We start from the raw sequence: 10384 nt of genomic DNA on the forward strand, positions 1-10384 counted from the left end.
CCTGCTGTCTTCCCCCCCTTCTCCCCCCCTGCCACAACAACAAGGGTATATTCCTGTCTTTCAGGGTCAGCACCAAGGACATAGTAGGGGCTCAGTCACAGGGACTGAGGAAAGGCAAATCTCCAGTAAGGCCAGGCCTGGATGGAAAAAGTTTCCACCCCGCAGATGGAACACTTTTACAAATGAGTGGGGTTTGTGTGTGGGTGGAATGAGTTTATAGACACAGCCCCAAACCCAGCCCAGCCTCAAAGATATAGATGGACCCAACTTTGACACTTAGTTTAAGCTCAATTTTTTTTTTTCAAATTTTACTTATTGCGAGGCCAGGTGGTGGCGCACCTGGTTGAGCGCACATGTTACAGTGCTCAAAGACCCAGGTTCGAGCCCCCAGTCCCCACCTGCAGGGGGAAAGCTTCACAAGTGATGAAGCAGGTCTTCAGGTGTCTCTCTTTCTCTCTTCCTCTTTATCTCCCCCTACCCTCTCAATTTCTGGCTGTCTCTATCCAATAAATAAAGATAATAAAAAATTAAAAAGAAAAAAGAAAGCTATTTTAAAAAAGATTTTATTTATTTATTAATGAGAAAGATAGGAGAGAGAGAGAGAGAAAGAACCATATATCAACTCTGGTACATGTGCTGCTGAGGACTGAACTCAGGACCTCATTCATGCTTGACAGTCCAGTGCCTTAACCACTGTGCCACCTTCCAGACTACTTTAAAGATTTTATTTATTTATTTATTTATTTATTTATTTATGAGAAAGATAGGAGGAGAAAAAGAAAGAACCAGACATCACTTTTTTTTTAAACATTTTATTTTATTTTTTTAAATGAGATATACAGAGAGAAGAAAGAGAGACCAGAGCACTGCTCAGCTCTGGCTTATGGTGGGGCTGGGGATTGAACCCCGGGACCTTGGCGCCTCAGGCATGAAAGTCTTTTTTGCACAGCCATTATGCTGTCTCCCAGCCCTGACTTCACTCTTGATACATGTGCTGCCAGGGATTGAACTCAGGACCTCATACTTGAGAGTCCAATGCTTTATCCACTGAGCCACCTCCTGGACCACTAAGCTCAACTTTTAAAGTCATTTCTAAATTTATTTATTATTATTTTTTATTTATTTATTATTGAATAGAGACATCCAGAAATCAAGAGGGGAGGGGGAAACAGAGAGGGAGAGAGACAGAGAGACACCTGCAGCCCTGCTTCACCACTTGTGAAGCTTTCCCTCTGCAAGTGGGGACCAGGGGCTTGAACCTGCATCCTTGCACACTGCAATGTGAGCGCTTAGCCAGGGGCGCCACCGCCTGGCCCTTCTAAATTATTTTTATGAGAAAGAGACCACAGCACCATTCTACTATTTCTAATGTTCTGTTTGCTTTTGCCTCACATTTTGGTTTTTTAAAAATTATTTTTATTCATTTATTATTTGATAAAGACAGAGAAAGTGAGAAGGAAGGGATATATATAGAGAGAGACATTGTGTAGCTCTACTTCACCACTCATAAAGCTCCACCCCTTTCCCCCTCCCTCCCCCCACAGGTGGGGATCAGGGACTTGAATCTGGGTCCTTGAGCACTGTAATGTGTGCACTTAATCAGGTGTGCCACCCACGGGTCCCTTGACTTTTCTTTTTACCAGAAAACTGCTCAATTCTGCCTTGGTGGTATGAGGGTTTGAACCTAGGACTTTGGAGCCTCAAGCATAACAACTGTTTTACAGGGAGTTGGGCAGTGGCGCAGTGGGTTAAGTACACGTGGCGCAAAGGGCAAGGATCAGCATAAGGATCCTGGTTCTAGCCCCCAGCTCCCCACCTGCAGGGGAGTTGTTTCACAAACGGTGAAGCAGGTCTGCAGGTGTCTATCTTTCTACCCCCCTCTTCCTTCCCCTCCTCTCTCTATTTCTCTCTGTCCTGTCCAACAACAATGACATCAATAATAACCACAACAATGTTAAACAACAAGGGCAACAAAAATGAAAATAACTATATATAAAAAGAACTTTTTTGCCTAACCTTTACATTAATTCCTCTCTCCCTCACTCCACTGCTTTTATCTTTCTCGTTTTCATGTGATACTAGGGTTGGAATCTACATTCTCAATTATACAAAGCTGAGGCTCTGAGTCACCTCCCTAGCCTATTTCTTTCTTAACTGAAATTAGCATGCTGAGGAAAGGGAAATAGCATTAATGGTTATGCAAACAGACTCTCATGCCTGAGGCTCCAAAGTCCCTGGTTCTGTCCCTCCCACCACCATAAACCAGAGCTGAGTAGTGCTCTGGGAAAAAAAAATAATAAAATAACATGACCAGTTCTCTGTCTCTGAACTCTTCAACAACACACTTAATGGGTACTACTGTATGATAGGCCCTGACTAACTGCTGGGACACATAGTGACAAGACAAGTAAGGTCCTGACACTCTGTGAATCAAGACCAAGCAGACAATAAGCAAAGAAATGAATGCAGAAGAAAGTGAGGGGTCCCAGTCATGGTGAACCTGGTTGAACACATATATTACAATGCACAAGGTCCCAGGTTCCAGCCTCCAGCTCCCCACCTGCAGGGGGGATTGCTTTGCAAGCGATGGAGCAGATCTGCAGTTGTCTCTCTTCCTATCTCCCCCTTCCTTCTCAATTTCTGATGGTTTCTATTCAATCAATAAATAAAGACAATAAAAATTTTAAGACCGGGAGTCGGGCGGTAGAGCAGCGGGTTAAGCGCAGGTGGCACAAAGCGCAAGGACCGGCGTAAGGATCCGGTTTCGAGCCCCCGGCTCCCCACCTGCAGGGGAGTCGCTTCACAGGCAGTGAAGCAGGAGGTCTGCAGGTATCTTTCTCTCTCCCTCTCTGTCCTCCCCTCCTTTCTCCATTTTTCTGTCCTATCCAACAATGATGACATCAATAGCAGCAACAATAATAACTACAACAACAATGAAAAACAAGGGCAACAAAAGGGGAAATAAATAAATAAATAAATAAATGTAAAAAAAAATTAAGACCATGTTGTAAATGATGTCCAATTAAAATTACTTGTCAAGGCAAAAAAAAAAAAAAAAGGAGTTGAAGCAAGGCATTTTGTTCTTCTGCAAAAGGGCATGCCGCCAACAGTGGCCATGAGGCAGCAGCACACCTCCCTCAACCTTTTCCCATCTTTTATACCTGATGCAGAACTGCCTCCTCCACCCCTGGGCTGGGCTTCAGAGTTCACAATCTCCCCTTTTGCCTAAATAAGGAAAGGAGGAAGAGAGTCTGAGGGTCTTTGCTGGAGGATTAGCAAGCACTGCAAGAGCTGACCTAAAGAATACAAAACTACTGGCCACAGGTGGTCATAGACAACAATTTATAAAGAGAATTTTTGTGGGCAGAGGGTAGATAGCACAATGGTTATGCAAACAGCTCTCATGCCTGAGACTCCAAAGTCTCAGGTTCAATCCCCCTACACCACCTTAAGCCAGAGCTAAACAGTGCTCTGGTTAAAAAAATTTTTTAAAAAAGAATTTTTGTACTAAACAGTTGTTCTATTCATGTTCTTTTGAAGAGAAGACCTAAGCATCTCTCACAACTATGACAAGGGCAACAAAATGGGAAAAAATAGCCTCTAGGAGCAGTGGATTCATAGTGCTGGCACTAAGCCCCAGCAATAACCCTGGAGGCAAAAAAAAAAAAAAAATTAAGAAAGAGAAGAGGGCTCCAAAATGTAAGTAAGAAAGACTCCCCAAACAGCTGGAGGTAAAAAGACCCAGGTGTAAAGCCACAAGCACAAAGGCCCTGGGAAACCAGCATGCCTTCAGAGGTGAAAGCAGGTTAGAGTTGAGAGAAACTGTGTACTTTGTCAACACCCAGCTTTGATTTTGTGGTCAGATGGAAACCACTGGACATTTCTTTTCTTTTCTTTTTTATTTTTCCTGCCTCCAGGGTTATCACTGGGGTTTAGTGACTGCACTACGAATCCACTGCTCCTGGTGGCCATCTTTTCCATTTTTGCTATTGTTGTTGGCTAGGACAGAGAGAACTTGAGCGAGGAGGAGAAGAGAGGGGGGAGAAAGATAGACACCTGAAGACCTGATACACTGCCTGCAAAGCGACCCTCCTGCAGGTGTGGAACTGGGGGCTCAAACCAGGATCCTTGTGTAGGTCTTTGCACTTTATACTGTGTGTGCTTGATCCAGTGCGCTACCACCCAGCCTCCCAGTTTCTTTTTTCTTAACTTTCTTGAAGTATAATTTTTTAAATTTATTTCTTTATTGGGGAATTAATGTTTTACATTCAACAGTAAATACAATAGTTTGTTCATGCATAACATTCCCCAGTTTCCCATTTAACAATACAACCCCCACTATGTCATTTATCATCCTTCATGGACCTGTATTCTCCCAACCTACCCACCCCAGAGTCTTTTACTTGGGTGCGATATGCCAATTCCATTTCAGGTTCTACTTGTGTTTTCGTTTCTGATCTTGTTTTTCAACTTCTGCCTGAGAGTGAGATCATCCCATATTCATCCTTCTGTTTCTGACTTATTTCACACAACATGAATTTTTTCAAGGTCCATCCAAGATTGGCTGAAAACGGTGAAGTCACCATTTCTTACAGCTGAGTAGTATTCCATTGTGTATATATACCATGACTTGCTCAGCCACTCATCTATTGTTGGACACCTGGTTTGCTTCCAGGTTTTGGCTATTACAAATTGTGCTGCCAAGAACATATGTGTACACAGATCTTTTTGGATGGATGTGTTGGGTTCCTTGAAGTATAATTTTTACATACAAGAAATGGCACTTAAAATTTCTTAAAAGTTTTTTTTTCTTCCTTTTTTTTTTTTTTTTAAATCTCTATTGGGTGATTCTGTTCAGTTTTAACATGTGTGCACCTAAGAAACCATGATCATAATGAAGATAGGAAGTCTGTCCACCTTCCCTAAAACATTTCCTCCTACCTTTTGGCTGCCCTCCCCCAGGCAACCACAGGCTTTCTGTTGTTCTGTTACATTAGGTGGAATTTTGTGGAGATGGAATCTGAATTTATGTACTCTTATGTTGTATGATTTCTTTCACTCAGCATAACTATTGGCAGACACATCCACAATATAGCAGGTTCTGTTTTATTTTATTTTATCATTTTATTTTATTGTCATCAGGATTACTGCTGGGGCTCATTGCAGACACTATGAATCCACTGTACCTGATGGCCATTTCTTCCTCTTTTATTTATTTTTTCTTTCTATTTGGTCTAATAGTGTCAGGGAAAGACGCTAGAATTTGAGGAGACTGGAGCCAAGATGGATGAAGGAGAAAGGAGCTTTATTCACCAGGACCAAGAACCCAGGTCACCCTATAGACCATCAGCCTTGACTGGAAGTTTAACAGTATATAGTTAGCTTCAGGTTGCAGAATCAGTACAAGCAGTTATCACAGTTAGGTATTCATCTGGGGTTAGAGTATAGGGAATCTTGTTTTCCAGGAGTGAGGGAGTGGGGGAATCTGGTCTTTCAGGACCAGAAATGAGGGAATGGGCAAGGTTACTAGAAGTTTCCTCAGCTAAAATTTTCTGAATTCTCTCTAGCTTCCCTCTCAATAGGACAGAGAGAAATTGAGAGGGGAGGGGAAGATAGAATGCAAGCAAGAAAAAGAGACACTTGGAAACCTACTTCACCATTAAAGAAGCTTGTACCTGCAGGTGGGGAGCAAGGGCTCAAACCTGGGTCCTTGCACATAGTAATGTGTGCACTCAACCAGGTGCACCACTACCTGACCCTGTGAGTTTATTTTTATTGCTGAGTCAGAGTCATGATGTGATGGTTTGTCCAGTTGTACAGTTGGTAAACATTGTGACTGCAGTGCTTTCAGGTACGTGTGTGTGTGTGTGTGTGTGTGTGTGTGTGTGTGTGTGTGTGTGTGTGTGTGTGTACACCCCTGACCTGATGCCCTGATCTGGCATTTCTGGGTCAGATGACTTCATAACTATGATAAGTACTCAACTAGGATAAATTTATTTCCTGCTCCCCACAGCAGGCTGAGAAGCAGCACAGTTCACACCCATTCTCCATCTCAGAAAACTAAGACTTTCAGTGCTCACCAGCCAGCAAGTCCACTACAGGGCTCTAGTTAGAGTTTCACAGCCACAGCCTATAGTGGCCTGCAAGGCCATCCCCTATGAGCCCAGGCCGGTTGATCCTACATCAGAACCCCTTGCCTGGGCAGCACTGGATACTCCTGAATGCTTTTCTCTTCCCTGCTCTGAGGAGTTTGGAGGAGGACTGGCTGCTTTTCTTGTAGGAAATGCTCGTAAAGCAAGTCTTAAAGCTTTTCTTCAGACTCCTCCATTCCAGTGCTATCAGATCTCTCAGTAGACCTAGATGGCATGCTTGTCTTGAAAGTGAAAAAACAAAGACGAGCGGGAGTCAGGTGGTAGCGCAGTGGGTTAAGCGCAGGTGGTGCAAAGCGTAAGACCTGTGTAAGAATCCCAGTTCGAACCCCCGGCTCTCCATCTGTCCCAGAGTTACTTCACAGACTGAAGTAGGTCTGCAGGTGTCTGTCTTTCTTTCCCTCTCTCTATCTTCCCCTTGTCTCTCCATTTCTCTCTGTCCTATCCAACAACGACAACATCAATAACAACAATAAGGGCAACAAAAAATGAATAAATAAATAAATATTTAAAAGAAAAAATATTTTAAAAAATACTAGAAAAAAGAGAAACCAATGTGAGAGATGGAAGCCTGGGGACACAGAACTTTGGTGATGGGTGTGGTGTGGAGCTATACATTATAATCTTAAAATATTGTAACCCAATATTAATCACAAATAAAAATTGGGAAAAGGGGATGGGCAGAGTCACACCTGTTAAGTGCACATATCACCATGCACAAGGACAAAGTTTCCAGTCCCAGCTCCCCACTTGCAGGGCGAACACTTTACAAGAAGTGAAGCAGGTCTGCAGGTGTCTTTCTCTCCCCCTCTCTGTCATCCCTTTCTCTCTCCATTTCTCTCTGTCCTATCCAACAATGATGACATCAATAAAAACAACAATAAAAACAACAACAAGGGCAACAAAATGGAAATTAAATAAATAAAAGAAATTAAACACTGCTGGTGGGGATATAAAATGCCACTTCCATAGCCACTATGAAAAACAATACAGCGACCGCACCAATGTGTCCTGGAGCCCTGCTTCCCCAGAGCCCTGCCCCACTAGGGAAGGAGAAAGACAGGCTGGGAGTATGGATCAACCTGTCAACACCCATGTTCAGCAGGGAAGCAATTACAGAAGCCAGACCTTCCACCTTCTGCATCCCACAATGACCTTGGGTCCATACTCCCAGAGGGTTAAAGAATAGGAAAGCTTTCAAGGGAGGGGATGAGATACGGAGTTCTGGTGGTGGGAATTGCGTGGAATTTTACCCCTCTTATCCTATGGTCTTATCAATATTTCCATTTTATAAATAAAAATTATAAGAGTTAATTTTTTAAAAAATACAGACCTTATCCTCCAAATTAAAAATAGAGCTCTTGGAAAACTGTCTCATAGTCTGGGAGGTGGTGCAGTGGATAAAGCACTGGACTCTCAAGCATGAGGTCCCGATTCAATCCCTAGCAGCACATGTACCAGAGTGACGTCTGGTTCTTTCTCTCTCTCTTCCCTTCTCATGAATAAATAAATAAATTCTTAAGAAAGAAAGAAAGAAAGAAAGAAAGAGAGAGAGAGAGAAAGAAATTTGTCTCTATGATTGTGAGAACTATGGTGGTTATTATTAGGAGGGTGGAGGGCACATAACTTTGGTGATGGGTGGAGTGTGGAACGATACACTGGTCTTATAATTTTGTAACCCACTACTAAATCACTAATAAAAAAATTAGGGTAGTCGGGCTGTAGTGTAGCAGGTTAAGTGCATGTGGCCCAAAGTGCAAGGACCGGCCTAATGGATCCGGGTTCAAGCCCCGCATCCCCACCTGCAGGGAAGTCGCTTCACAGGTGGTGAAGCATGTCTTTCTCTCCCCTCTCTATCTTCACTTCTCTCTGTCTTAACAATGATGACATCAGTGAAAAAAACAGTAATAACCATAACAACAATAAAAAAACAAGGGCAACAAAAGGAGAAATAAATAAATATAAAAAATTTTTTTAATTAGTAGAGCTATTGGGCTAGCAAAATAGCTCACCTGGATAGTGTACCTACTTTGCCATGCATACAATCCAGGCTTGAGGCCAGCTGCTATCATGCTGGAGAGAGCTTCCCCCTGCAAGTGAGGTGTGGGGGCTCAAACCCAGGTCCTTGCACACTGTAACATGTGCACTTAACCAGGTGTTCCACCACCCACCCCCAAGAGTGGTTTTTACCAGTGCCCAGGATACATACCTTATCTCCTATCCTTTTAATTTTTATTAGTGTTGTGGTTACTTTTTTTTTTTACAACCACCAAGATTATTACTAGGACTCCATGCCTACACAATGAATCCACTGCTCCCTATAACCATATTTTCCTTTCTTTTATTTGATAAAGTGAGAGTGGCAGAGAGAGAGAAAAGAGCACGGTTTCACCATTGTGAAACTTCTCTCCTGAAATTGGGGATCTGGGTCTTGAATCTGTCCACCTTATTTTATTTTTTAATGTTTAAAATAGTTATTTCCTTTTGTTGCCCTTGTAACTATTATTGTTGTTGTTATTGATGTCATTGTCATAGGATAGGAAAGACAAAAATGGAGCGAGGAGGGGAAGACAGAGGGGGAGAGAAAGATACCTACAGACCTGTTTCACAGCTTGTGAAGCAACTCCTCTGCAGGTGGGGAGCCCAGGGCTCGAACCAGGACCCTTATGCTGGTCCTTGCACTTTGTGCCACCTGCACTTTAACTGCTGTGCTACCGACTGACTCCCTGTCCACTTTACTTTTTATGAATGTCAGAGATTGAACCCAGGACCTCACACATACAAGACAGCACTCCTCTAAATCACCACCTTAGTCCCTCTCCACTGTTCTAATCTGTATAAGTGTTTTTCCTTTTTCTTTTTTTTTTCCAGAGCACTGCTCAGTTCTAGTTTCTGGTGGTGCATATTTATGGTGAAACTGGGACTTTGGATCCTCAGGCATGACAGTCTCTTTGCATAATCATTATGCTATCTACCCCCTCCCCTCCCATGCTCTTATCTAGTAAAATTGTTTTCTTTTAAAAAATTTTTTTTTAATATTTATTTTATTTATTTATTCCCTTTGTTGTCCTTGTTTTTTTATTGTTGTAGTTATTATTGTTGTTGTCGTCGTTGTTGGATAGGACAGAGAGAAATGGAGAGAGGAGGGGAAGACAGAAAGGAGGAGAGAAAGATAGACACCTGCAGACCTGCTTCACTGCTTGTGAAGCAACCCCCCTGCAGGTGGGGAGCCAGGGGCTTGAACCTTGATCCTTACTTTGGTCCTTGCACTATGCACCAGGTGCGCTTAGCCCACTGTGCTACTCCCCAACCTCCAAATAAAATATTTTTAAAAATAAGTAGGGATGTGCTTTTGACAGCTGGGAAAGCAAACTAGGCATATGCAGCTCTGCACTTGACCTTCCATTTCTCTGCTTCTGCTGTCTGCCCCTTGCAGTGTTGGGAATGGCTGGGATTCACCATGCCCCCCCACACACCCAATCTCCTCTGTTTACATAGGGCCCCATCCATGCCATAGGGCATCTTAGGGGTAGTGTGGGTCGGTATTGCAGACTCTCCTTCTGTCAGAGAGAGGCATCAGCCTCACAAAGTTGTGAGGAGTAAGTCAGTAATTGGAGAAAAGAGTTCAAGGCCATCCAACCTCTAGACAGGACAATGTGACTGCCAGGGATCACAGTCTAAAATTATAGTAGTTCATAGTGGAGAAACCGGTGTTTAATGTAAATGCTCCCATCTCATCCACTATAGCACACACCTGGCCACACAGAGAGACCCAAGTTTGAGCCTCTGACAGTCACATGGTAGCACCATGCAAAATCGAAGCTTCATGAGCAGTGCTATAGTATCTCTTCTTTTTATATCTCTGTCTCTTGCTCCCACTCTGTCTCTCACCCTCCAGCTTTAAAAAAAAAAGTGAGTATACTCTTGCCTTAGCGCCATCTTCCTAGAATCCTTTGCACGATGAGAGCAAAGTGGAGGAAGAAGCAAATGCTCAGGCTGAAGCACAAAATAAGAAAGATGAGACAGCCTATGAACAACTAAATGCCACCAAGCTAGAGAACCTGGAAGAAATGGACGATTTCCTAGATACCTACCAACTACCAAAACTAAGCAAACAGGAAGTAGATAACATGAACAGGCCTATCACAGATAATGAAATTGAAACAGTTATCAAAAATCTTGCCAAAAATAAAAGTCCTGGACCAGATGGTTTTACAAATGAATTCTACAAAACC

This window comes from Erinaceus europaeus, chromosome 2 (genome assembly GCF_950295315.1).
Source record: "Erinaceus europaeus chromosome 2, mEriEur2.1, whole genome shotgun sequence".
In the NCBI taxonomy this organism is placed as follows: Eukaryota; Metazoa; Chordata; class Mammalia; order Eulipotyphla; family Erinaceidae; genus Erinaceus; species Erinaceus europaeus.